This window comes from Stigmatopora argus, chromosome 8 (genome assembly GCF_051989625.1).
Source record: "Stigmatopora argus isolate UIUO_Sarg chromosome 8, RoL_Sarg_1.0, whole genome shotgun sequence".
Taxonomy (NCBI): Eukaryota; Metazoa; Chordata; class Actinopteri; order Syngnathiformes; family Syngnathidae; genus Stigmatopora; species Stigmatopora argus.
This window is the reverse complement of record NC_135394.1, coordinates 920,779-942,527: the sequence shown is the minus strand read 5'-3', so window position 1 is coordinate 942,527 and position 21,749 is coordinate 920,779. Positions and strand designations below refer to the sequence as shown.

The 21,749-nt window shown below is 45.7% G+C and overlaps 45 non-coding genes and 5 pseudogenes across 45 annotated transcripts; all 50 read right to left on the bottom strand.

The window, feature by feature from the left end:
- Nucleotides 1-172: 172 nt before the first annotated feature.
- Nucleotides 173-291, bottom strand: LOC144080158 (5S ribosomal RNA). The gene has a single exon (XR_013302198.1). It is a non-coding gene; the product is annotated as a 5S ribosomal RNA (ribosomal RNA).
- Nucleotides 292-607: 316 nt separating this feature from the next.
- LOC144080807 (5S ribosomal RNA) lies at nt 608-726 on the bottom strand (annotated as a pseudogene).
- Nucleotides 727-1,042: 316 nt separating this feature from the next.
- Nucleotides 1,043-1,161, bottom strand: LOC144080771 (5S ribosomal RNA; annotated as a pseudogene).
- A 318-nt stretch (nt 1,162-1,479) lies between these two features.
- On the bottom strand, nt 1,480-1,598 carry LOC144079733 (5S ribosomal RNA). Its single transcript, XR_013301789.1, has one exon. It is a non-coding gene; the product is annotated as a 5S ribosomal RNA (ribosomal RNA).
- Nucleotides 1,599-1,911: 313 nt separating this feature from the next.
- LOC144081145 (5S ribosomal RNA) lies at nt 1,912-2,030 on the bottom strand. The gene has a single exon (XR_013302977.1). It is a non-coding gene; the product is annotated as a 5S ribosomal RNA (ribosomal RNA).
- A 316-nt stretch (nt 2,031-2,346) lies between these two features.
- On the bottom strand, nt 2,347-2,465 carry LOC144080600 (5S ribosomal RNA). Its single transcript, XR_013302622.1, has one exon. It is a non-coding gene; the product is annotated as a 5S ribosomal RNA (ribosomal RNA).
- Nucleotides 2,466-2,778: 313 nt separating this feature from the next.
- On the bottom strand, nt 2,779-2,897 carry LOC144079641 (5S ribosomal RNA). The gene has a single exon (XR_013301698.1). It is a non-coding gene; the product is annotated as a 5S ribosomal RNA (ribosomal RNA).
- A 316-nt stretch (nt 2,898-3,213) lies between these two features.
- LOC144079973 (5S ribosomal RNA) lies at nt 3,214-3,332 on the bottom strand. Its single transcript, XR_013302018.1, has one exon. It is a non-coding gene; the product is annotated as a 5S ribosomal RNA (ribosomal RNA).
- A 315-nt stretch (nt 3,333-3,647) lies between these two features.
- On the bottom strand, nt 3,648-3,766 carry LOC144079984 (5S ribosomal RNA). The gene has a single exon (XR_013302028.1). It is a non-coding gene; the product is annotated as a 5S ribosomal RNA (ribosomal RNA).
- A 316-nt stretch (nt 3,767-4,082) lies between these two features.
- On the bottom strand, nt 4,083-4,201 carry LOC144080877 (5S ribosomal RNA). Its single transcript, XR_013302720.1, has one exon. It is a non-coding gene; the product is annotated as a 5S ribosomal RNA (ribosomal RNA).
- A 313-nt stretch (nt 4,202-4,514) lies between these two features.
- Nucleotides 4,515-4,633, bottom strand: LOC144080157 (5S ribosomal RNA). The gene has a single exon (XR_013302197.1). It is a non-coding gene; the product is annotated as a 5S ribosomal RNA (ribosomal RNA).
- A 316-nt stretch (nt 4,634-4,949) lies between these two features.
- LOC144080794 (5S ribosomal RNA) lies at nt 4,950-5,068 on the bottom strand (annotated as a pseudogene).
- A 316-nt stretch (nt 5,069-5,384) lies between these two features.
- Nucleotides 5,385-5,503, bottom strand: LOC144080769 (5S ribosomal RNA; annotated as a pseudogene).
- Nucleotides 5,504-5,821: 318 nt separating this feature from the next.
- LOC144079732 (5S ribosomal RNA) lies at nt 5,822-5,940 on the bottom strand. Its single transcript, XR_013301788.1, has one exon. It is a non-coding gene; the product is annotated as a 5S ribosomal RNA (ribosomal RNA).
- A 313-nt stretch (nt 5,941-6,253) lies between these two features.
- Nucleotides 6,254-6,372, bottom strand: LOC144081144 (5S ribosomal RNA). Its single transcript, XR_013302976.1, has one exon. It is a non-coding gene; the product is annotated as a 5S ribosomal RNA (ribosomal RNA).
- A 316-nt stretch (nt 6,373-6,688) lies between these two features.
- LOC144080599 (5S ribosomal RNA) lies at nt 6,689-6,807 on the bottom strand. Its single transcript, XR_013302621.1, has one exon. It is a non-coding gene; the product is annotated as a 5S ribosomal RNA (ribosomal RNA).
- Nucleotides 6,808-7,120: 313 nt separating this feature from the next.
- LOC144079640 (5S ribosomal RNA) lies at nt 7,121-7,239 on the bottom strand. Its single transcript, XR_013301697.1, has one exon. It is a non-coding gene; the product is annotated as a 5S ribosomal RNA (ribosomal RNA).
- Nucleotides 7,240-7,555: 316 nt separating this feature from the next.
- LOC144079972 (5S ribosomal RNA) lies at nt 7,556-7,674 on the bottom strand. Its single transcript, XR_013302017.1, has one exon. It is a non-coding gene; the product is annotated as a 5S ribosomal RNA (ribosomal RNA).
- Nucleotides 7,675-7,989: 315 nt separating this feature from the next.
- LOC144079983 (5S ribosomal RNA) lies at nt 7,990-8,108 on the bottom strand. Its single transcript, XR_013302027.1, has one exon. It is a non-coding gene; the product is annotated as a 5S ribosomal RNA (ribosomal RNA).
- A 316-nt stretch (nt 8,109-8,424) lies between these two features.
- Nucleotides 8,425-8,543, bottom strand: LOC144080876 (5S ribosomal RNA). The gene has a single exon (XR_013302719.1). It is a non-coding gene; the product is annotated as a 5S ribosomal RNA (ribosomal RNA).
- Nucleotides 8,544-8,856: 313 nt separating this feature from the next.
- On the bottom strand, nt 8,857-8,975 carry LOC144080156 (5S ribosomal RNA). The gene has a single exon (XR_013302196.1). It is a non-coding gene; the product is annotated as a 5S ribosomal RNA (ribosomal RNA).
- Nucleotides 8,976-9,291: 316 nt separating this feature from the next.
- Nucleotides 9,292-9,410, bottom strand: LOC144080792 (5S ribosomal RNA; annotated as a pseudogene).
- Nucleotides 9,411-9,726: 316 nt separating this feature from the next.
- Nucleotides 9,727-9,845, bottom strand: LOC144079704 (5S ribosomal RNA). The gene has a single exon (XR_013301760.1). It is a non-coding gene; the product is annotated as a 5S ribosomal RNA (ribosomal RNA).
- A 313-nt stretch (nt 9,846-10,158) lies between these two features.
- Nucleotides 10,159-10,277, bottom strand: LOC144079675 (5S ribosomal RNA). The gene has a single exon (XR_013301732.1). It is a non-coding gene; the product is annotated as a 5S ribosomal RNA (ribosomal RNA).
- Nucleotides 10,278-10,593: 316 nt separating this feature from the next.
- Nucleotides 10,594-10,712, bottom strand: LOC144079971 (5S ribosomal RNA). The gene has a single exon (XR_013302016.1). It is a non-coding gene; the product is annotated as a 5S ribosomal RNA (ribosomal RNA).
- Nucleotides 10,713-11,028: 316 nt separating this feature from the next.
- On the bottom strand, nt 11,029-11,147 carry LOC144079980 (5S ribosomal RNA). Its single transcript, XR_013302025.1, has one exon. It is a non-coding gene; the product is annotated as a 5S ribosomal RNA (ribosomal RNA).
- A 316-nt stretch (nt 11,148-11,463) lies between these two features.
- On the bottom strand, nt 11,464-11,582 carry LOC144079920 (5S ribosomal RNA). The gene has a single exon (XR_013301968.1). It is a non-coding gene; the product is annotated as a 5S ribosomal RNA (ribosomal RNA).
- Nucleotides 11,583-11,898: 316 nt separating this feature from the next.
- LOC144081000 (5S ribosomal RNA) lies at nt 11,899-12,017 on the bottom strand. The gene has a single exon (XR_013302839.1). It is a non-coding gene; the product is annotated as a 5S ribosomal RNA (ribosomal RNA).
- A 316-nt stretch (nt 12,018-12,333) lies between these two features.
- LOC144080251 (5S ribosomal RNA) lies at nt 12,334-12,452 on the bottom strand. The gene has a single exon (XR_013302288.1). It is a non-coding gene; the product is annotated as a 5S ribosomal RNA (ribosomal RNA).
- A 316-nt stretch (nt 12,453-12,768) lies between these two features.
- Nucleotides 12,769-12,887, bottom strand: LOC144080875 (5S ribosomal RNA). Its single transcript, XR_013302718.1, has one exon. It is a non-coding gene; the product is annotated as a 5S ribosomal RNA (ribosomal RNA).
- Nucleotides 12,888-13,203: 316 nt separating this feature from the next.
- LOC144079594 (5S ribosomal RNA) lies at nt 13,204-13,322 on the bottom strand. Its single transcript, XR_013301652.1, has one exon. It is a non-coding gene; the product is annotated as a 5S ribosomal RNA (ribosomal RNA).
- A 316-nt stretch (nt 13,323-13,638) lies between these two features.
- LOC144080999 (5S ribosomal RNA) lies at nt 13,639-13,757 on the bottom strand. The gene has a single exon (XR_013302838.1). It is a non-coding gene; the product is annotated as a 5S ribosomal RNA (ribosomal RNA).
- A 316-nt stretch (nt 13,758-14,073) lies between these two features.
- Nucleotides 14,074-14,192, bottom strand: LOC144080250 (5S ribosomal RNA). The gene has a single exon (XR_013302287.1). It is a non-coding gene; the product is annotated as a 5S ribosomal RNA (ribosomal RNA).
- A 316-nt stretch (nt 14,193-14,508) lies between these two features.
- Nucleotides 14,509-14,627, bottom strand: LOC144080874 (5S ribosomal RNA). The gene has a single exon (XR_013302717.1). It is a non-coding gene; the product is annotated as a 5S ribosomal RNA (ribosomal RNA).
- Nucleotides 14,628-14,943: 316 nt separating this feature from the next.
- Nucleotides 14,944-15,062, bottom strand: LOC144081221 (5S ribosomal RNA). The gene has a single exon (XR_013303052.1). It is a non-coding gene; the product is annotated as a 5S ribosomal RNA (ribosomal RNA).
- A 316-nt stretch (nt 15,063-15,378) lies between these two features.
- LOC144079730 (5S ribosomal RNA) lies at nt 15,379-15,497 on the bottom strand. The gene has a single exon (XR_013301785.1). It is a non-coding gene; the product is annotated as a 5S ribosomal RNA (ribosomal RNA).
- A 316-nt stretch (nt 15,498-15,813) lies between these two features.
- On the bottom strand, nt 15,814-15,932 carry LOC144080528 (5S ribosomal RNA). The gene has a single exon (XR_013302554.1). It is a non-coding gene; the product is annotated as a 5S ribosomal RNA (ribosomal RNA).
- A 316-nt stretch (nt 15,933-16,248) lies between these two features.
- Nucleotides 16,249-16,367, bottom strand: LOC144080293 (5S ribosomal RNA). Its single transcript, XR_013302330.1, has one exon. It is a non-coding gene; the product is annotated as a 5S ribosomal RNA (ribosomal RNA).
- A 316-nt stretch (nt 16,368-16,683) lies between these two features.
- LOC144080873 (5S ribosomal RNA) lies at nt 16,684-16,802 on the bottom strand. The gene has a single exon (XR_013302716.1). It is a non-coding gene; the product is annotated as a 5S ribosomal RNA (ribosomal RNA).
- Nucleotides 16,803-17,115: 313 nt separating this feature from the next.
- LOC144080035 (5S ribosomal RNA) lies at nt 17,116-17,234 on the bottom strand. Its single transcript, XR_013302077.1, has one exon. It is a non-coding gene; the product is annotated as a 5S ribosomal RNA (ribosomal RNA).
- Nucleotides 17,235-17,550: 316 nt separating this feature from the next.
- On the bottom strand, nt 17,551-17,669 carry LOC144080998 (5S ribosomal RNA). Its single transcript, XR_013302837.1, has one exon. It is a non-coding gene; the product is annotated as a 5S ribosomal RNA (ribosomal RNA).
- Nucleotides 17,670-17,985: 316 nt separating this feature from the next.
- On the bottom strand, nt 17,986-18,104 carry LOC144079848 (5S ribosomal RNA). Its single transcript, XR_013301898.1, has one exon. It is a non-coding gene; the product is annotated as a 5S ribosomal RNA (ribosomal RNA).
- Nucleotides 18,105-18,417: 313 nt separating this feature from the next.
- LOC144081054 (5S ribosomal RNA) lies at nt 18,418-18,536 on the bottom strand. Its single transcript, XR_013302889.1, has one exon. It is a non-coding gene; the product is annotated as a 5S ribosomal RNA (ribosomal RNA).
- A 316-nt stretch (nt 18,537-18,852) lies between these two features.
- LOC144079823 (5S ribosomal RNA) lies at nt 18,853-18,971 on the bottom strand. The gene has a single exon (XR_013301874.1). It is a non-coding gene; the product is annotated as a 5S ribosomal RNA (ribosomal RNA).
- Nucleotides 18,972-19,289: 318 nt separating this feature from the next.
- Nucleotides 19,290-19,408, bottom strand: LOC144080264 (5S ribosomal RNA). The gene has a single exon (XR_013302301.1). It is a non-coding gene; the product is annotated as a 5S ribosomal RNA (ribosomal RNA).
- A 318-nt stretch (nt 19,409-19,726) lies between these two features.
- On the bottom strand, nt 19,727-19,845 carry LOC144080129 (5S ribosomal RNA). The gene has a single exon (XR_013302169.1). It is a non-coding gene; the product is annotated as a 5S ribosomal RNA (ribosomal RNA).
- Nucleotides 19,846-20,158: 313 nt separating this feature from the next.
- Nucleotides 20,159-20,277, bottom strand: LOC144080278 (5S ribosomal RNA). The gene has a single exon (XR_013302315.1). It is a non-coding gene; the product is annotated as a 5S ribosomal RNA (ribosomal RNA).
- Nucleotides 20,278-20,593: 316 nt separating this feature from the next.
- On the bottom strand, nt 20,594-20,712 carry LOC144079822 (5S ribosomal RNA). Its single transcript, XR_013301873.1, has one exon. It is a non-coding gene; the product is annotated as a 5S ribosomal RNA (ribosomal RNA).
- Nucleotides 20,713-21,030: 318 nt separating this feature from the next.
- On the bottom strand, nt 21,031-21,149 carry LOC144080952 (5S ribosomal RNA). The gene has a single exon (XR_013302791.1). It is a non-coding gene; the product is annotated as a 5S ribosomal RNA (ribosomal RNA).
- Nucleotides 21,150-21,465: 316 nt separating this feature from the next.
- LOC144079897 (5S ribosomal RNA) lies at nt 21,466-21,584 on the bottom strand. Its single transcript, XR_013301945.1, has one exon. It is a non-coding gene; the product is annotated as a 5S ribosomal RNA (ribosomal RNA).
- Nucleotides 21,585-21,749: the final 165 nt, after the last annotated feature.

Sequence of the window (21,749 nt, the reverse complement as noted above, 5' to 3'; positions counted from 1 at the left end):
GTTGCCGCTTGCTATTCTTTTGCTTTATTACTTCTACAACTACGGGAATGAAGATTATCAGGAGAGCTTCAATAAAATGTTGTGAGATATGCAGAGGAGGGAAGTCTTTCGTGATTTAGGAGGTCAAAAGGAGATGAACATCCATGAAATGTCGAAAATGGTTTTGACAAGATGCTTACAGCACCTGGTATTCCCAAGCGGTCTCCCATCCAGGTACTAACCAGGCCCAACCCTACTTAGCTTCCGAGATTAGACGAGATCGGGCGTTTTCAGGGTAGTATGGCCGTGAGCAACATTGTTGCTGAACAAATCCCCTTTGGAAATTCGAACGGTCCATAGTCTTGCATGCGGATCGTGTATTTGGATATTTGGATCGGGTGTGGAGGGTGAGGGGTCCTCTTTGGAGAACCCTTCGTTAAAGGAGTCGACTTTGTTGCCGCTTGCTCTTCTTTTGCTTTATTACTTCTACAACTACGGGAATGAAGATTATCAGAAGGAGAGCTTCAATAAAATGTTGTGAGATGTGCAGAGGAGGGAAGTCTTTCATGATTTAGGAGGTCAAAAGGAGATGAACATCCATGAAATGTCGAAAATGGTTTTGACAAGATGCTTAGAGCACCTGGTATTTGCAAGCGGTCTCCCATCCAGGTACGAACCAGGCCGAACCCTATTTAGCTTCCGAGATCAGACGAGATCAGGCGTTTTCAGGGTAGTATGGCCGTGAGCAACATTGTCGCTGAACAAATCCCCTTTGGAAATCCGAACGGTCCATAGTCTTGCATGTGGATCGTGTATTTGGATATTTGGATCGGGTGTGGAGGTTGAGGGGTCCTCTTTGGAGAACCCTTCGTTAAAGGAGTCGACTTTGTTGCCGCTTGCTCTTCTTTTGCTTTATTACTTCTACAACTACGGGAATGAAGATTATCAGAAGGAGAGCTTCAATAAAATGTTGTGAGATGTGCAGAGTAGGGAAGTCTTTCATGATTTAGGAGGTCAAAAGGAGATGAACATCCATGAAATGTCGAAAAAGGTTTTGACAAGATGCTTACAGCACCTGGTATTCCCAAGCAGTCTCCCATCCAGGTACTAACCAGGCCCAATCCTGCTTAGCTTCCAAAATCAGACGAGATCGGGCATTTTCATGGTAGTATGGCCGTGAGCAACATTGTTGCTGAACAAATCCCCTTTGGAAATCCGAACGGTCCATAGTCTTGCACGTGCTAATCGTGTATTTGGATATTTGGATCGGGTGTGGAGGGTGAGGGGTCCTCTTTGGTGAACCCTTCGTTAAAGGAGTCGACTTTGTTGCCGCTTGCTCTTCTTTTGCTTTATTACTTCTACAACTACGGGAATGAAGATTATCAGAAGGAGAGCTTCAATAAAATGTTGTGAGATGTGCAGAGTAGGGAAGTCTTTCATGATTTAGGATGTCAAAAGGAGATGAACATCCATGAAATGTCGAAAATGGTTTTGACAAGATGCTTACAGCACCTGGTATTCCCAAGCGATTTCCCATCCAGGTACTAACCAGGCCCAACCCTGCTTAGCTTCCGAGATCAGACGAGATCGGGCGTTTTCAGGGTAGTATGGCCGTGAGCAACATTGTCGCTGAATAAATCCCCTTTGGAAATTCAAACGGTCCATAGTCTTGCATGTGGATCGTGTATTTGGATATTTGGATCCGGTGTGGAGGGCGAGGGGTCCTCTTTGGAAAGCCCTTCGTTGAAGGAGTCGACTTTGTTGCCGCTTGCTATTCTTTTGCTTTATTACTTCTACAACTACGGGAATGAAGATTATCAGGAGAGCTTCAATAAAATGTTGTGAGATGTGCAGAGTAGGGAATTCTTTCAAGATTTAGGATGTCAAAAGGAGATGAACATCCATGAAATGTCGAAAATGGTTTTGACAAGATGCTTACAGCACCTGGTATTCCCAAGCAGTCTCCCATCCAGGTACTAACCAGGCCCAACCCTGCTTAGCTTCCGAGATCAGACGAGATCGGGCGTTTTCAGGGTAGTATGGCCGTGAGCAACATTGTCGCTGAACAAATCCCCTTTGGAAATCCGAACGGTCCATAGTCTTGCATGTGGATCGTGAATTTGGATATTTGGATCGGGTGTGGAGGTTGAGTGGTCCTCTTTGGTGAACCCTTCGTTAAAGGAGTCGACTTTGTTGCCGCTTGCTCTTCTTTTGCTTTATTACTTCTACAACTACGGGAATGAAGATTATCAGAAGGAGAGCTTCAATAAAATGTTGTGAGATGTGCAGAGTAGGGAAGTCTTTCATGATTTAGGATGTCAAAAGGAGATGAACATCCATGATATGTCGAAAATGGTTTTGACAAGATGCTTACAGCACCTGGCATTCCGAAGCGGTCCCCCATCCAGGTACTAACCAGGCCCAAACCTGCTTAGCTTTCGAGATCAGACGAGATCGGGCGTTTTCAGGGTAGTATGGCCGTGAGCAACATTGTCGCTGAATAAATCCCTTTTGGAAATTCAAACGGTCCATAGTCTAGCATGTGGATCGTGTATTTGGATATTTGGATCCGGTGTGGAGGGCGAGGGGTCCTCTTTGGAAAGCCCTTCGTTGAAGGAGTCGACTTTGTTGCCGCTTGCTATTCTTTTGCTTTATTACTTCTACAACTACGGGAATGAAGATTATCAGGAGAGCTTCAATAAAATGTTCTGAGATATGCAGAGGAGGGAAGTCTTTCATGATGTAGGAGGTCAAAAGGAGATGAACATCCATGAAATGTCGAAAATGGTTTTGACAAGATGCTTACAGCACCTGGTATACCCAAGCGGTCTCCCATCCAGGTACTAACCAGGCCCAACCCTGCTTAGCTTCCGAGATCAGACGAGATCGGGCGTTTTCAGGGTAGTATGGCCGTGAGCAACATTGTCGCTGAACAAATCCCCATTGGAAATTCGAACGGTCCATAGTCTTGCATGTGGATCGTGTATTTGGATATTTGGATCGGGTGTGGAGGGTGAGGGGTCCTCTTTGGAGAACCCTTCGTTAAAGGAGTCGACTTTGTTGCCGCTTGCTCTTCTTTTGCTTTATTACTTCTACAACTACGGGAATGAAGATTATCAGAAGGAGAGCTTCAATAAAATGTTGTGAGATGTGCAGAGGAGGGAAGTCTTTCATGATTTAGGAGGTCAAAAGGAGATGAACATCCATGAAATGTCGAAAATGGTTTTGACAAGATGCTTACAGCACCTGGTATTCCCAAGCGGTCTCCCATCCAGGTACTAACCAGGCCCAACCCTACTTAGCTTCCGAGATCAGGCGAGATCGGGCGTTTTCAGGGTAGTATGGCCGTGAGCAACATTGTCGTTGAACAAATCCCCTTTGGAAATCCGAACGGTCCATATTCTTGCATGTGGATCGTGTATTTGGATATTTGGATCGGGTGTGGAGGGTGAGGGGTCCTCTTTGGAGAACCTTCGTTAAAGGAGTCGACTTTGTTGCCTCTTGCTCTTCTTTAGCTTTATTACTTCTACAACTACGGGAATGAAGATTATCAGAAGGAGAGCTTCAATAAAATGTTGTGAGATGTGCAGAGGAGGGAAGTCTTTCATGATTTAGGAGGTCAAAAGGAGATGAACATCCATGAAATGTCGAAAATGGCTTTGACAAGATGCTTACAGCACCTGGTATTCCCAAGCGGTCTCCCATCCAGGTACTAACCAGCCCCAACCCTGCTTAGCTTCCGAGATCAGACGAGATCGGGCGTTTTCAGGGTAGTATGGCCGTGAGCAACATTGTCGCTGAACAAATCCCCTTTGGAAATCCGAACGGTCCATAGTCTTGCATGTGGATCGTGAATTTGGATATTTGGATCGGGTGTGGAGGGTGAGTGGTCCTCTTTGGTGAACCCTTCGTTAAAGGAGTCGACTTTGTTGCCGCTTGCTCTTCTTTTGCTTTATTACTTCTACAACTACGGGAATGAAGATTATCAGAAGGAGAGCTTCAATAAAATGTTGTGAGATGTGCAGAGGAGGGAAGTCTTTCATGATTTAGGATGTCAAAAGGAGATGAACATCCATGAAATGTCGAAAATGGTTTCGACAAGATGCTTACAGCACCTGGTATTCCCAAGCGGTCTCCCATCCAGGTACTAACCAGGCCCAACCCTGCTTAGCTTCCGAGATCAGACGAGATCGGGCGTTTTCAGGGTAGTATGGCCGTGAGCAACATTGTCGCTGAATAAATCCCCTTTGGAAATTCAAACGGTCCATAGTCTTGCATGTGGATCGTGTATTTGGATATTTGGATCCGGTGTGGAGGGCGAGGGGTCCTCTTTGGAAAGCCCTTCGTTGAAGGAGTCGACTTTGTTGCCGCTTGCTATTCTTTTGCTTTATTACTTCTACAACTACGGGAATGAAGATTATCAGGAGAGCTTCAATAAAATGTTGTGAGATATGCAGAGGAGGGAAGTCTTTCGTGATTTAGGAGGTCAAAAGGAGATGAACATCCATGAAATGTCGAAAATGGTTTTGACAAGATGCTTACAGCACCTGGTATTCCCAAGCGGTCTCCCATCCAGGTACTAACCAGGCCCAACCCTACTTAGCTTCCGAGATTAGACGAGATCGGGCGTTTTCAGGGTAGTATGGCCGTGAGCAACATTGTTGCTGAACAAATCCCCTTTGGAAATTCGAACGGTCCATAGTCTTGCATGCGGATCGTGTATTTGGATATTTGGATCGGGTGTGGAGGGTGAGGGGTCCTCTTTGGAGAACCCTTCGTTAAAGGAGTCGACTTTGTTGCCGCTTGCTCTTCTTTTGCTTTATTACTTCTACAACTACGGGAATGAAGATTATCAGAAGGAGAGCTTCAATAAAATGTTGTGAGATGTGCAGAGGAGGGAAGTCTTTCATGATTTAGGAGGTCAAAAGGAGATGAACATCCATGAAATGTCGAAAATGGTTTTGACAAGATGCTTAGAGCACCTGGTATTCGCAAGCGGTCTCCCATCCAGGTACGAACCAGGCCGAACCCTATTTAGCTTCCGAGATCAGACGAGATCAGGCGTTTTCAGGGTAGTATGGCCGTGAGCAACATTGTCGCTGAACAAATCCCCTTTGGAAATCCGAACGGTCCATAGTCTTGCATGTGGATCGTGTATTTGGATATTTGGATCGGGTGTGGAGGTTGAGGGGTCCTCTTTGGAGAACCCTTCGTTAAAGGAGTCGACTTTGTTGCCGCTTGCTCTTCTTTTGCTTTATTACTTCTACAACTACGGGAATGAAGATTATCAGAAGGAGAGCTTCAATAAAATGTTGTGAGATGTGCAGAGTAGGGAAGTCTTTCATGATTTAGGAGGTCAAAAGGAGATGAACATCCATGAAATGTCGAAAAAGGTTTTGACAAGATGCTTACAGCACCTGGTATTCCCAAGCAGTCTCCCATCCAGGTACTAACCAGGCCCAATCCTGCTTAGCTTCCAAAATCAGACGAGATCGGGCATTTTCATGGTAGTATGGCCGTGAGCAACATTGTTGCTGAACAAATCCCCTTTGGAAATCCGAACGGTCCATAGTCTTGCACGTGCTAATCGTGTATTTGGATATTTGGATCGGGTGTGGAGGGTGAGGGGTCCTCTTTGGTGAACCCTTCGTTAAAGGAGTCGACTTTGTTGCCGCTTGCTCTTCTTTTGCTTTATTACTTCTACAACTACGGGAATGAAGATTATCAGAAGGAGAGCTTCAATAAAATGTTGTGAGATGTGCAGAGTAGGGAAGTCTTTCATGATTTAGGATGTCAAAAGGAGATGAACATCCATGAAATGTCGAAAATGGTTTTGACAAGATGCTTACAGCACCTGGTATTCCCAAGCGATTTCCCATCCAGGTACTAACCAGGCCCAACCCTGCTTAGCTTCCGAGATCAGACGAGATCGGGCGTTTTCAGGGTAGTATGGCCGTGAGCAACATTGTCGCTGAATAAATCCCCTTTGGAAATTCAAACGGTCCATAGTCTTGCATGTGGATCGTGTATTTGGATATTTGGATCCGGTGTGGAGGGCGAGGGGTCCTCTTTGGAAAGCCCTTCGTTGAAGGAGTCGACTTTGTTGCCGCTTGCTATTCTTTTGCTTTATTACTTCTACAACTACGGGAATGAAGATTATCAGGAGAGCTTCAATAAAATGTTGTGAGATGTGCAGAGTAGGGAATTCTTTCAAGATTTAGGATGTCAAAAGGAGATGAACATCCATGAAATGTCGAAAATGGTTTTGACAAGATGCTTACAGCACCTGGTATTCCCAAGCAGTCTCCCATCCAGGTACTAACCAGGCCCAACCCTGCTTAGCTTCCGAGATCAGACGAGATCGGGCGTTTTCAGGGTAGTATGGCCGTGAGCAACATTGTCGCTGAACAAATCCCCTTTGGAAATCCGAACGGTCCATAGTCTTGCATGTGGATCGTGAATTTGGATATTTGGATCGGGTGTGGAGGTTGAGTGGTCCTCTTTGGTGAACCCTTCGTTAAAGGAGTCGACTTTGTTGCCGCTTGCTCTTCTTTTGCTTTATTACTTCTACAACTACGGGAATGAAGATTATCAGAAGGAGAGCTTCAATAAAATGTTGTGAGATGTGCAGAGTAGGGAAGTCTTTCATGATTTAGGATGTCAAAAGGAGATGAACATCCATGATATGTCGAAAATGGTTTTGACAAGATGCTTACAGCACCTGGCATTCCGAAGCGGTCCCCCATCCAGGTACTAACCAGGCCCAAACCTGCTTAGCTTTCGAGATCAGACGAGATCGGGCGTTTTCAGGGTAGTATGGCCGTGAGCAACATTGTCGCTGAATAAATCCCTTTTGGAAATTCAAACGGTCCATAGTCTAGCATGTGGATCGTGTATTTGGATATTTGGATCCGGTGTGGAGGGCGAGGGGTCCTCTTTGGAAAGCCCTTCGTTGAAGGAGTCGACTTTGTTGCCGCTTGCTATTCTTTTGCTTTATTACTTCTACAACTACGGGAATGAAGATTATCAGGAGAGCTTCAATAAAATGTTCTGAGATATGCAGAGGAGGGAAGTCTTTCATGATGTAGGAGGTCAAAAGGAGATGAACATCCATGAAATGTCGAAAATGGTTTTGACAAGATGCTTACAGCACCTGGTATACCCAAGCGGTCTCCCATCCAGGTACTAACCAGGCCCAACCCTGCTTAGCTTCCGAGATCAGACGAGATCGGGCGTTTTCAGGGTAGTATGGCCGTGAGCAACATTGTCGCTGAACAAATCCCCATTGGAAATTCGAACGGTCCATAGTCTTGCATGTGGATCGTGTATTTGGATATTTGGATCGGGTGTGGAGGGTGAGGGGTCCTCTTTGGAGAACCCTTCGTTAAAGGAGTCGACTTTGTTGCCGCTTGCTCTTCTTTTGCTTTATTACTTCTACAACTACGGGAATGAAGATTATCAGAAGGAGAGCTTCAATAAAATGTTGTGAGATGTGCAGAGGAGGGAAGTCTTTCATGATTTAGGAGGTCAAAAGGAGATGAACATCCATGAAATGTCGAAAATGGTTTTGACAAGATGCTTACAGCACCTGGTATTCCCAAGCGGTCTCCCATCCAGGTACTAACCAGGCCCAACCCTACTTAGCTTCCGAGATCAGGCGAGATCGGGCGTTTTCAGGGTAGTATGGCCGTGAGCAACATTGTCGTTGAACAAATCCCCTTTGGAAATCCGAACGGTCCATATTCTTGCATGTGGATCGTGTATTTGGATATTTGGATCGGGTGTGGAGGGTGAGGGGTCCTCTTTGGAGAACCTTCGTTAAAGGAGTCGACTTTGTTGCCTCTTGCTCTTCTTTAGCTTTATTACTTCTACAACTACGGGAATGAAGATTATCAGAAGGAGAGCTTCAATAAAATGTTGTGAGATGTGCAGAGGAGGGAAGTCTTTCATGATTTAGGAGGTCAAAAGGAGATGAACATCCATGAAATGTCGAAAATGGCTTTGACAAGATGCTTACAGCACCTGGTATTCCCAAGCGGTCTCCCATCCAGGTACTAACCAGCCCCAACCCTGCTTAGCTTCCGAGATCAGACGAGATCGGGCGTTTTCAGGGTAGTATGGCCGTGAGCAACATTGTCGCTGAACAAATCCCCTTTGGAAATCCGAACGGTCCATAGTCTTGCATGTGGATCGTGAATTTGGATATTTGGATCGGGTGTGGAGGGTGAGTGGTCCTCTTTGGTGAACCCTTCGTTAAAGGAGTCGACTTTGTTGCCGCTTGCTCTTCTTTTGCTTTATTACTTCTACAACTACGGGAATGAAGATTATCAGAAGGAGAGCTTCAATAAAATGTTGTGAGATGTGCAGAGTAGGGAAGTCTTTCATGATTTAGGATGTCAAAAGGAGATGAACATCCATGATATGTCGAAAATGGTTTCGACAAGATGCTTACAGCACCTGGTATTCCCAAGCGGTCTCCCATCCAGGTACTAACCAGGCCCAACCCTGCTTAGCTTCCGAGATCAGACGAGATCGGGCGTTTTCAGGGTAGTATGGCCGTGAGCAACATTGTCGCTGAATAAATCCCCTTTGGAAATTCAAACGGTCCATAGTCTTGCATGTGGATCGTGTATTTGGATATTTGGATCCGGTGTGGAGGGCGAGGGGTCCTCTTTGGAAAGCCCTTCGTTGAAGGAGTCGACTTTGTTGCCGCTTGCTATTCTTTTGCTTTATTACTTCTACAACTACGGGAATTAAGATTATCAGGAGAGCTTCAATAAAATGTTGTGAGATATGCAGAGGAGGGAAGTCTTTCGTGATTTAGGAGGTCAAAAGGAGATGAACATCCATGAAATGTCGAAAATGGTTTTGACAAGATGCTTACAGCACCTGGTATTCCCAAGCGGTCTCCCATCCAGGTACTAACCAGGCCCAACCCTACTTAGCTTCCGAGATTAGACGAGATCGGGCGTTTTCAGGGTAGTATGGCCGTGAGCAACATTGTTGCTGAACAAATCCCCTTTGGAAATTCGAACGGTCCATAGTCTTGCATGCGGATCGTGTATTTGGATATTTGGATCGGGTGTGGAGGGTGAGGGGTCCTCTTTGGAGAACCCTTCGTTAAAGGAGTCGACTTTGTTGCCGCTTGCTCTTCTTTTGCTTTATTACTTCTACAACTACGGGAATGAAGATTATCAGAAGGAGAGCTTCAATAAAATGTTGTGAGATGTGCAGAGGAGGGAAGTCTTTCATGATTTAGGAGGTCAAAAGGAGATGAACATCCATGAAATGTCGAAAATGGTTTTGACAAGATGCTTAGAGCACCTGGTATTCGCAAGCGGTCTCCCATCCAGGTACGAACCAGGCCGAACCCTATTTAGCTTCCGAGATCAGACGAGATCAGGCGTTTTCAGGGTAGTATGGCCGTGAGCAACATTGTCGCTGAACAAATCCCCTTTGGAAATCCGAACGGTCCATAGTCTTGCATGTGGATCGTGTATTTGGATATTTGGATCGGGTGTGGAGGTTGAGGGGTCCTCTTTGGAGAACCCTTCGTTAAAGGAGTCGACTTTGTTGCCGCTTGCTCTTCTTTTGCTTTATTACTTCTACAACTACGGGAATGAAGATTATCAGAAGGAGAGCTTCAATAAAATGTTGTGAGATGTGCAGAGTAGGGAAGTCTTTCATGATTTAGGAGGTCAAAAGGAGATGAACATCCATGAAATGTCGAAAAAGGTTTTGACAAGATGCTTACAGCACCTGGTATTCCCAAGCAGTCTCCCATCCAGGTACTAACCAGGCCCAAACCTGCTTAGCTTCCGAGATCAGATGAGATCGGGTGTTTTCAGGGTAGTATGGCCGTGAGCAACATTGTCGCTGAATAAATCACTTTTGGAAATTCAAACGGTCCATAGTCTAGCATGTGGATCGTGTATTTGGATATTTGGATCCGGTGTGGAGGGCGAGGGGTCCTCTTTGGAAAGCCCTTCGTTGAAGGAGTCGACTTTGTTGCCGCTTGCTATTCTTTTGCTTTATTACTTCTACAACTACGGGAATGAAGATTATCAGGAGAGCTTCAATAAAATGTTGTGAGATATGCAGAGGAGGGAAGTCTTTCATGATGTAGGAGGTCAAAAGGAGATGAACATCCATGAAATGTCGAAAATGGTTTTGACAAGATGCTTACAGCACCTGGTATACCCAAGCGGTCTCCCATCCAGGTACTAACCAGGCCCAACCCTGCTTAGCTTCCGAGATCAGACGAGATCGGGCGTTTTCAGGGTAGTATGGCTGTGAGCAACATTGTCGCTGAACAAATCCCCTTTGGAAATTCGAACGGTCCATAGTCTTGCATGTGGATCGTGTATTTGGATATTTGGATCGGGTGTGGAGGGTGAGGGGTCCTCTTTGGAGAACCCTTCGTTAAAGGAGTCGACTTTGTTGCCGCTTGCTCTTCTTTTGCTTTATTACTTCTACAACTACGGGAATGAAGATTATCAGAAGGAGAGCTTCAATAAAATGTTGTGAGATGTGCAGAGGAGGGAAGTCTTTCATGATTTAGGAGGTCAAAAGGAGATGAACATCCATGAAATGTCGAAAATGGTTTTGACAAGATGCTTACAGCACCTGGTATTCCCAAGCGGTCTCCCATCCAGGTACTAACCAGGCCCAACCCTACTTAGCTTCCGAGATCAGGCGAGATCGGGCGTTTTCAGGGTAGTATGGCCGTGAGCAACATTGTCGTTGAACAAATCCCCTTTGGAAATCCGAACGGTCCATATTCTTGCATGTGGATCGTGTATTTGGATATTTGGATCGGGTGTGGAGGGTGAGGGGTCCTCTTTGGAGAACCCTTCGTTAAAGGAGTCGACTTTGTTGCCTCTTGCTCTTCTTTAGCTTTATTACTTCTACAACTACGGGAATGAAGATTATCAGAAGGAGAGCTTCAATAAAATGTTGTGAGATGTGCAGAGGAGGGAAGTCTTTCATGATTTAGGAGGTCAAAAGGAGATGAACATCCATGAAATGTCGAAAATGGCTTTGACAAGATGCTTACAGCACCTGGTATTCCCAAGCGGTCTCCCATCCAGGTACTAACCAGCCCCAACCCTGCTTAGCTTCCGAGATCAGACGAGATCGGGCGTTTTCAGGGTAGTATGGCCGTGAGCAACATTGTCGCTGAACAAATCCCCTTTGGAAATCCGAACGGTCCATAGTCTTGCATGTGGATCGTGAATTTGGATATTTGGATCGGGTGTGGAGGGTGAGTGGTCCTCTTTGGTGAACCCTTCGTTAAAGGAGTCGACTTTGTTGCCGCTTGCTCTTCTTTTGCTTTATTACTTCTACAACTACGGGAATGAAGATTATCAGAAGGAGAGCTTCAATAAAATGTTGTGAGATGTGCAGAGTAGGGAAGTCTTTCATGATTTAGGATGTCAAAAGGAGATGAACATCCATGATATGTCGAAAATGGTTTCGACAAGATGCTTACAGCACTTGGCATTCCCAAGCGGTCTCCCATCCAGGTACTAACCAGGCCCAACCCTGCTTAGCTTCCGAGATCAGACGAGATCGGGCGTTTTCAGGGTAGTATGGCCGTGAGCAACATTGTCGCTGAATAAATCCCCTTTGGAAATCCGTACGGTCCATAGTCTTGCATGTGGATCGTGTATTTGGATATTTGGATCCGGTGTGGAGGGTGAGTGGTCCTCTTTGGAGAACCCTTCGTTAAAGGAGTCGACTTTGTTACCGCTTGCTCTTCTTTTGCTTTATTACTTCTACAACTACGGGAATGAAGATTATCAGAAGGAGAGCTTCAATAAAATGTTGTGAGATGTGCAGAGTAGGGAATTCTTTCATGATTTAGGATGTCAAAAGGAGATGAACATCCATGAAATGTCGAAAATGGTTTTGACAAGATGCTTACAGCACCTGGTATTCCCAAGCGGTCTCCCATCCAGGTACTAACCAGGCCCAACCCTGCTTAGCTTCCGAGATCAGACGAGATCGGGCATTTTCAGGGTAGTATGGCCGTGAGCAACATTGTCGCTGAACAAATCCCCTTTGGAAATCCGAACGGTCCATAGTCTTGCATGTGGATCGTGTATTTGGATATTTGGATCGGGTGTGGAGGGTGAGGGGTCCTCTTTGGAGAACCCTTCGTTAAAGGAGTCGACTTTTTTGCCGCTTGCTCTTCTTTTGCTTTATTACTTCTACAACTACGGGAATGAAGATGATCAGAAGGAGAGCTTCAATAAAATGTTGTGAGATGTGCAGAGGAGGGAAGTCTTTCATGATTTAGGAGGTCAAAAGGAGATGAACATCCATGAAATGTCGAAAATGGTTTTGACAAGATGATTACAGCACCTGGTATTCCCAAGCGGTCTCCCATCCAGGTACTAACCAGGGCCAACCCTACTTAGCTTCCGAGATCAGATGAGATCGGGCGTTTTCAGGGTAGTATGGCCGTGAGCAACATTGTCGCTGAACAAATCCCCTTTGGAAATCCGAACGGTCCATAGTCTTGCATGTGGATCGTGTATTTGGATATTTGGATCGGGTGTGGAGGGTGAGGGGTCCTCTTTGGAGAACCCTTCGTTAAAGGAGTCGACTTTGTTCCCGCTTGCTCTTCTTTTGCTTTATTACTTCTACAACTACGGGAATGAAGATTATCAGAAGGAGAGCTTCAATAAAATGTTGTGAGATGTGCAGAGGAGGGAAGTCTTTCATGATTTAGGAGGTCAAAAGGAGATGAACATCCATGAAATGTCGAAAATGGTTTTGACAAGATGCTTACAGCACCTGGTATTCCCAAGCGGTCTCCCATCCAGGTACTAACCAGGCCCAACCCTGCTTAGCTTCCGAGATCAGACGAGATCGGGCGTTTTCAGGGTAGTATGGCCGTGAGCAACATTGTCGCTGAACAAATCCCCTTTGGAAATCCGAACGGTCCATAGTCTTGCATGTGGATCGTGTATTTGGATATTTGGATCGGGTGTGGAGGGTGAGTGGTCCTCTTTGGTGAACCCTTCGTTAAAGGAGTCGACTTTGTTGCCGCTTGCTCTTCTTTTGCTTTATTACTTCTACAACTACGGGAATGAAGATTATCAGAAGGAGAGCTTCAATAAAATGTTGTGTTATGTGCAGAGTAGGGAAGTCTTTCATGATTTAGGATGTCAAAAGGAGATGAACATCCATGAAATGTCGAAAATGGTTTTGACAAGATGCTTACAGCACCTGGTATTCCCAAGCGGTCTCCCATCCAGGTACTAACCAGGCCAAACCCTGCTTAGCTTCCGAGATCAGACGAGATCGGGCGTTTTCAGGGTAGTATGGCCGCGAGCAACATTGTCGCTGAACAAATCCCCTTTGGAAATCCGAACGGTCCATAGTCTTGCATGTGGATCATGTATTTGGATATTTGGATCGGGTGTGGAGGGTGAGGGGTCCTCTTTGGAGAACCCTTCGTTAAAGGAGTCGACTTTGTTGCCGCTTGCTCTTCTTTTGCTTTATTACTTCTACAACTACGGGAATGAAGATTATCAGAAGGAGAGCTTCAATAAAATGTTGTGAGATGTGCAGAGGAGGGAAGTCTTTCATGATTTAGGATGTCAAAAGGAGATGAACATCCATGAAATGTCGAAAATGGTTTTGACAAGATGCTTACAGCACCTGGTATTCCCAAGCGGTCTCCCATCCAGGTACTAACCAGGCCCAACCCTGCTTAGCTTCCGAGATCAGACGAGATCGGGCATTTTCAGGGTAGTATGGCCGTGAGCAACATTGTCGCTGAACAAATCCCCTTTGGAAATCCGAACGGTCCATAGTCTTGCATGTGGATCGTGTATTTGGATATTTGGATCGGGTGTGGAGGGTGAGGGGTCCTCTTTGGAGAACCCTTCGTTAAAGGAGTCGACTTTTTTGCCGCTTGCTCTTCTTTTGCTTTATTACTTCTACAACTACGGGAATGAAGATGATCAGAAGGAGAGCTTCAATAAAATGTTGTGAGATGTGCAGAGGAGGGAAGTCTTTCATGATTTAGGAGGTCAAAAGGAGATGAACATCCATGAAATGTCGAAAATGGTTTTGACAAGATGATTACAGCACCTGGTATTCCCAAGCGGTCTCCCATCCAGGTACTAACCAGGGCCAACCCTACTTAGCTTCCGAGATCAGATGAGATCGGGCGTTTTCAGGGTAGTATGGCCGTGAGCAACATTGTCGCTGAACAAATCCCCTTTGGAAATCCGAACGGTCCATAGTCTTGCATGTGGATCGTGTATTTGGATATTTGGATCGGGTGTGGAGGGTGAGGGGTCCTCTTTGGAGAACCCTTCGTTAAAGGAGTCGACTTTGTTCCCGCTTGCTCTTCTTTTGCTTTATTACTTCTACAACTACGGGAATGAAGATTATCAGAAGGAGAGCTTCAATAAAATGTTGTGAGATGTGCAGAGGAGGGAAGTCTTTCATGATTTAGGAGGTCAAAAGGAGATGAACATCCATGAAATGTCGAAAATGGTTTTGACAAGATGCTTACAGCACCTGGTATTCCCAAGCGGTCTCCCATCCAGGTACTAACCAGGCCCAACCCTGCTTAGCTTCCGAGATCAGACGAGATCGGGCGTTTTCAGGGTAGTATGGCCGTGAGCAACATTGTCGCTGAACAAATCCCCTTTGGAAATCCGAACGGTCCATAGTCTTGCATGTGGATCGTGTATTTGGATATTTGGATCGGGTGTGGAGGGTGAGTGGTCCTCTTTGGTGAACCCTTCGTTAAAGGAGTCGACTTTGTTGCCGCTTGCTCTTCTTTTGCTTTATTACTTCTACAACTACGGGAATGAAGATTATCAGAAGGAGAGCTTCAATAAAATGTTGTGTTATGTGCAGAGTAGGGAAGTCTTTCATGATTTAGGATGTCAAAAGGAGATGAACATCCATGAAATGTCGAAAATGGTTTTGACAAGATGCTTACAGCACCTGGTATTCCCAAGCGGTCTCCCATCCAGGTACTAACCAGGCCAAACCCTGCTTAGCTTCCGAGATCAGACGAGATCGGGCGCTTTCAGGGTAGTATGGCCGCGAGCAACATTGTCGCTGAACAAATCCCCTTTGGAAATCCGAACGGTCCATAGTCTTGCATGTGGATCATGTATTTGGATATTTGGATCGGGTGTGGAGGGTGAGGGGTCCTCTTTGGAGAACCCTTCGTTAAAGGAGTCGACTTTGTTGCCGCTTGCTCTTCTTTTGCTTTATTACTTCTACAACTACGGGAATGAAGATTATCAGAAGGAGAGCTTCAATAAAATGTTGTGAGATGTGCAGAGGAGGGAAGTCTTTCATGATTTAGGAGGTCAAAAGGAGATGAACATCCATGAAATGTCGAAAACGGTTTTGACAAGATGCTTACAGCACCTGGTATTCCCAAGCGGTCTCCCATCCAGTTACTAACCAGGCCCAACCCTGCTTAGCTTCCGAGATCAGACGAGATCGGGCGTTTTCAGGGTAGTATGGCCGTGAGCAACATTCTCGCTGAACAATTCCCCTTTGGAAATCCGAACGGTCCATAGTCTTGCATGTGGATCGTGTATTTGGATATTTGGATCGGGTGTGGAGGGTGAGGGGTCCTCTTTGGAGAACCCTTCGTTAAAGGAGTCGACTTTGTTGCCGCTTGCTCTTCTTTTGCTTTATTACTTCTACAACTACGGGAATGAAGATTATCAGAAGGAGAGCTTCAATAAAATGTTGTGAGATGTGCAGAGGAGGGAAGTCTTTCATGATTTAGGAGGTCAAAAGGAGATGAACATCCATGAAATGTCGAAAATGGTTTTGACAAGATGATTACAGCACCTGGTATTCCCAAGCAGTCTCCCATCCAGGTACTAACCAGGCCCAACCCTGCTTAGCTTCCGAGATCAGATGAGACCGGGCGTTTTCAGGGTAGTATGTCCGTGAGCAACATTGTCGCTGAACAAATCCCCTTTGGAAATCCGAACGGTCCATAGTCTTGCATGTGGATCGTGTATTTGGATATTTGGATCGGGTGTGGAGGGTGAGTGGTCCTCTTTGGTGAACCCTTCGTTAAAGGAGTCGACTTTGTTGCCGCTTGCTCTTCTTTTGCTTTATTACTTCTACAACTACGGGAATGAAGATTATCAGAAGGAGAGCTTCAATAAAATGTTGTGAGATGTGCAGAGTAGGGAAGTCTTTCATGATTTAGGATGTCAAAAGGAGATGAACATCCATGAAATGTCGAAAATGGTTTTGACAAGATGCTTACAGCACCTGGTATTCCCAAGCGGTCTCCCATCCAGGTAGTAACCAGGCCCAACCCTGCTTAGCTTCCGAGATCAGCCGAGATCGGGCGTTTTCAGGGTAGTATGGCCGTGAGCAACGTTGTCGCTGAATAAATCCCCTTTGGAAATCCGAACGGTCCATAGTCTTGCATGTGGATCGTGTATTTGGATATTTGGATCGGGCGTGGAGGGTGAGTGGTCCTCTTTGGTGAACCCTTCGTTAAAGGAGTCGACTTTGTTGCCGCTTGCTCTTCTTTTGCTTTATTACTTCTACAACTACGGGAATGAAGATTATCAGAAGGAGAGCTTCAATAAAATGTTGTGAGATGTGCAGAGTAGGGAAGTCTTTCATGATTTAGGATGTCAAAAGGAGATGAACATCCATGAAATGTCGAAAATGGTTTTGACAAGATGCTTACAGCACCTGGTATTCCCAAGCGGTCTCCCATCCAGGTACTAACCAGGCCCAACCCTGCTTAGCTTCCGAGATCAGACGAGATCGGGCGTTTTCAGGGTAGTATGGCCGTGAGCAACGTTGTCGCTGAATAAATCCCCTTTGGAAATTCAAACGGTCCATAGTCTTGCATGTGGATCGTGTATTTGGATATTTGGATCCGGTGTGGAGGGCGAGGGGTCCTCTTTGGAAAGCCCTTCGTTGAAGGAGTCGACTTTGTTGCCGCTTGCTATTCTTTTGCTTTATTACTTCTACAACTACGGGAATGAAGATTATCAGGAGAGCTTCAATAAAATGTTGTGAGATATGCAGAGGAGGGAAGTCTTTCATGATTTAGGAGGTCAAAAGGAGATGAACATCCATGAAATGTCGAAAATGGTTTTGACAAGATGCTTACAGCACCTGGTATTCCCAAGCGGTCTCCCATCCAGGCACTAACCAGGCCCAACCCTGCTTAGCTTCCGAGATCAGACGAGATCAGGCGTTTTCAGGGTAGTATGGCCGTGAGCAACATTGTTGCTGAACAAATCCCCTTTGGAAATTCGAACCGTCCATAGTCTTGCATGTGGATCGTGTATTTGGATATTTGGATCGGGTGTGGAGGGTGAGGGGTCCTCTTTGGAGAACCCTTCGTTAAAGGAGTCGACTTTGTTGCCGCTTGCTCTTCTTTTGCTTTATTACTTCTACAACTACGGGAATGAAGATTATCAGAAGGAGAGCTTCAATAAAATGTTGTGAGATGTGCAGAGGAGGGAAGTCTTTCATGATTTAGGAGGTCAAAAGGAGATGAACATCCATGAAATGTCGAAAATGGTTTTGACAAGATGCTTACAGCACCTGGTATTCCCAAGCGGTCTCCCATCCAGGTACTAACCAGGCCCAACCCTGCTTAGCTTCCGAGATCAGACGAGATCGGGCATTTTCAGGGTAGTATGGCCGTGAGCAACATTGTCGCTGAACAAATCCCCTTTGGAAATCCGAACGGTCCATAGTCTTGCATGTGGATCGTGTATTTGGATATTTGGATCGGGTGTGGAGGGTGAGTCGTCCTCTTTGGTGAACCCTTCGTTAAAGGAGTCGACTTTGTTGCCGCTTGCTCTTCTTTTGCTTTATTACTTCTACAACTACGGGAATGAAGATTATCAGAAGGAGAGCTTCAATAAAATGTTGTGAGATGTGCAGAGTAGGGAAGTCTTTCATGATTTAGGATGTCAAAAGGAGATGAACATCCATGAAATGTCGAAAATGGTTTTGACAAGATGCTTACAGCACCTGGTATTCCCAAGCAGTCTCCCATCCAGGTACTAACCAGGCCCAACCCTGCTTAGCTTCCGAGATCAGACGAGATCAGGCGTTTTCAGGGTAGTATGGCCGTGAGCAACATTGTCGCTGAATAAATCCCCTTTGGAAAACCGAACGGTCCATAGTCTTGCATGTGGATCGTGTATTTGGATATTTGGATCCGGTGTGGAGGGTGAGTGGTCCTCTTTGGAGAACCCTTCGTTAAAGGAGTCGACTTTGTTGCCGCTTGCTCTTCTTTTGCTTTATTACTTCTACAACTACGGGAATGAAGATTATCAGGAGAGCTTCAATAAAATGTTGTGAGATATGCAGAGGAGGGAAGTCTTTCATGATTTAGGAGGTCAAAAGGAGATGAACATCCATGAAATGTCGAAAATGGTTTTGACAAGATGCTTACAGCACCTGGTATTCCCAAGCGGTCTCCCATCCAGGTACTAACCAGGCCCAACCCTGCTTAGCTTCCGAGATCAGACGAGATCAGGCGTTTTCAGGGTAGTATGGCCGTGAGCAACATTGTCGCTGAACAAATCCCCTTTGGAAATCCGAACGGTCCATAGTCTTGCATGTGGATCGTGTATTTGGATATTTGGATCGGGTGTGGAGGGTGAGTCGTCCTCTTTGGTGAACCCTTCGTTAAAGGAGTCGACTTTGTTGCCGCTTGCTCTTCTTTTGCTTTATTACTTCTACAACTACGGGAATGAAGATTATCAGAAGGAGAGCTTCAATAAAATGTTGTGAGATGTGCAGAGTACGGAAGTCTTTCATGATTTAGGAGGTCAAAAGGAGATGAACATCCTTGAAATGTCGAAAATGGTTTTGACAAGATGCTTACAGCACCTGGTATTCCCAAGCGGTCTCCCATCCAGGTACTAACCAGGCCCAACCCTGCTTAGCTTCCAAGATCAGACGAGATCGGGCATTTTCAGGGTAGTATGGCCGTGAGCAACATTGTCGCTGAACAAATCCCCTTTGGAAATCCGAACGGTCCATAGTCTTGCACGTGCTAATCGTGTATTTGGATATTTGGATCGGGTGTGGAGGGTGATGGGTCCTCTTTGGTGAACCCTTCGTTAAAGGAGTCGACTTTGTTGCCGCTTGCTCTTCTTTTGCTTTATTACTTCTACAACTACGGGAATGAAGATTATCAGAAGGAGAGCTTCAATAAAATGTTGTGAGATGTGCAGAGTAGGGAAGTCTTTCATGATTTAGGATGTCAAAAGGAGATGAACATCCATGAAATGTCGAAAATGGTTTTGACAAGATGCTTACAGCACCTGGTATTCCCAAGCAGTCTCCCATCCAGGTACTAACCAGGCCCAACCCTGCTTAGCTTCCAAGATCAGACGAGATCGGGCATTTTCAGGGTAGTATGGCCGTGAGCAACATTGTTGCTGAACAAATCCCCTTTGGAAATCCGAACGGTCCATAGTCTTGCACGTGCTAATCGTGTATTTGGATATTTGGATCGGGTGTGGAGGGTGAGGGGTCCTCTTTGGAGAACCCTTCGTTAAAGGAGTCGACTTTGTTGCCGCTTGCTCTTCTTTTGCTTTATTACTTCTACAACTACGGGAATGAAGATTATCAGAAGGAGAGCTCCAATAAAAGGTTGTGAGATGTGCAGAGTAGGGAAGTCTTTCATGATTTAGGATGTCAAAAGGAGATGAACATCCATGAAATGTCGAAAATGGTTTTGACAAGATGCTTACAGCACCTGGTATTCCCAAGCGATCTCCCATCCAGGTAATAACCAGGCCCAACCCTGCTTAGCTTCCGAGATCAGACGAGATCGGGCGTTTTCAGGGTAGTATGGCCGTGAGCAACATTGTCGCTGAATAAATCCCCTTTGGAAATTCAAACGGTCCATAGTCTTGCATGTGGATCGTGTATTTGGATATTTGGATCCGGTGTGTAGGGCGAGGGGTCCTCTTTGGAAAGCCCTTCGTTGAAGGAGTCGACTTTGTTGCCGCTTGCTATTCTTTTGCTTTATTACTTCTACAACTACGGGAATGAAGATTATCAGGAGAGCTTCAATAAAATGTTGTGAGATATGCAGAGGAGGGAAGTCTTTCATGATTTAGGAGGTCAAAAGGAGATGAACATCCATGAAATGTCGAAAATGGTTTTGACAAGATGCTTACAGCACCTGGTATTCCCAAGCGGTCTCCCATCCAGGTACTAACCAGGCCCAACCCTGCTTAGCTTGCGAGATCAGACGAGATCGGAAGTTTTCAGGGTAGTATGGCCGTGAGCAACATTGTCGCTGAACAAATCCCCTTTGGAAATTCGAACGGTCCATAGTCTTGCATGTGGATCGTGTATTTGGATATTTGGATTGGGTGTGGAGGGTGAGGGGTCCTCTTTGGAGAACCCTTCGTTAAAGGAGTCGACTTTGTTGCCGCTTGCTCTTCTTTTGCTTTATTACTTCTACAACTACGGGAATGAAGATTATCAGAAGGAGAGCTTCAATAAAATGTTGTGAGATGTGCAGAGGAGGGAAGTCTTTCATGATTTAGGAGGTCAAAAGGAGATGAACATCCTTGAAATGTCGAAAATGGTTTTGACAAGATGCTTACAGCACCTGGTATTCCCAAGCGGTCTCCCATCCAGGTACTAACCAGGCCCAACCCTGCTTAGCTTCCAAGATCAGACGAGATCGGGCATTTTCAGGGTAGTATGGCCGTGAGCCACATTGTCGCTGAACAAATCCCCTTTGGAAATCCGAACGGTCCATAGTCTTGCACGTGCTAATCGTGTATTTGGATATTTGGATCGGGTGTGGAGGGTGAGGGGTCCTCTTTGGTGAACCCTTCGTTAAAGGAGTCGACTTTGTTGCCGCTTGCTCTTCTTTTGCTTTATTACTTCTACAACTACGGGAATGAAGATTATCAGAAGGAGAGCTTCAATAAAATGTTGTGAGATATGCAGAGGAGGGAAGTCTTTCATGATTTAGGAGGTCAAAAGGAGATGAACATCCATGAAATGTCGAAAATGGTTTTGACAAGATGCTTACAGTACCTGGTATTCCCAAGCGGTCTCCCATCCAGGTACTAACCAGGCCTAACCCTGCTTAGCTTCCGAGATCAGACGAGATCGGGCGTTTTCAGGGTAGTATGGCCGTGAGCAACATTGTCGCTGAACAAATCCCCTTTGGAAATCCGAACGGTCCATAGTCTTGCATGTGGATCGTGTATTTGGATATTTGGATCCGGTGTGGAGGGTGAGTGGTCCTCTTTGGAGAACCCTTCGTTAAAGGAGTCGACTTTGTTGCCGCTTGCTCTTCTTTTGCTTTATTACTTCTACAACTACGGGAATGAAGATTATCAGAAGGAGAGCTTCAATAAAATGTTGTGAGATGTGCAGAGTAGGGAAGTCTTTCATGATTTAGGATGTCAAAAGGAGATGAACATCCATGAAATGTCGAAAATGGTTTTGACAAGATGCTTACAGCACCTGGTATTCCCAAGCGATCTCCCATCCAGGTACTAACCAGGCCCAACCCTGCTTAGCGTCCGAGATCAGACGAGATCGGGCGTTTTCAGGGTAGTATGGCCGTGAGCAACATTGTCGCTGAACAAATCCCCTTTGGAAATTCAAACGGTCCATAGTCTTGCATGTGGATCGTGTATTTGGATATTTGGATTGGGTGTGGAGGGTGAGGGGTCCTCTTTGGAGAACCCTTCGTTAAAGGAGTCGACTTTGTTGCCGCTTGCTCTTCTTTTGCT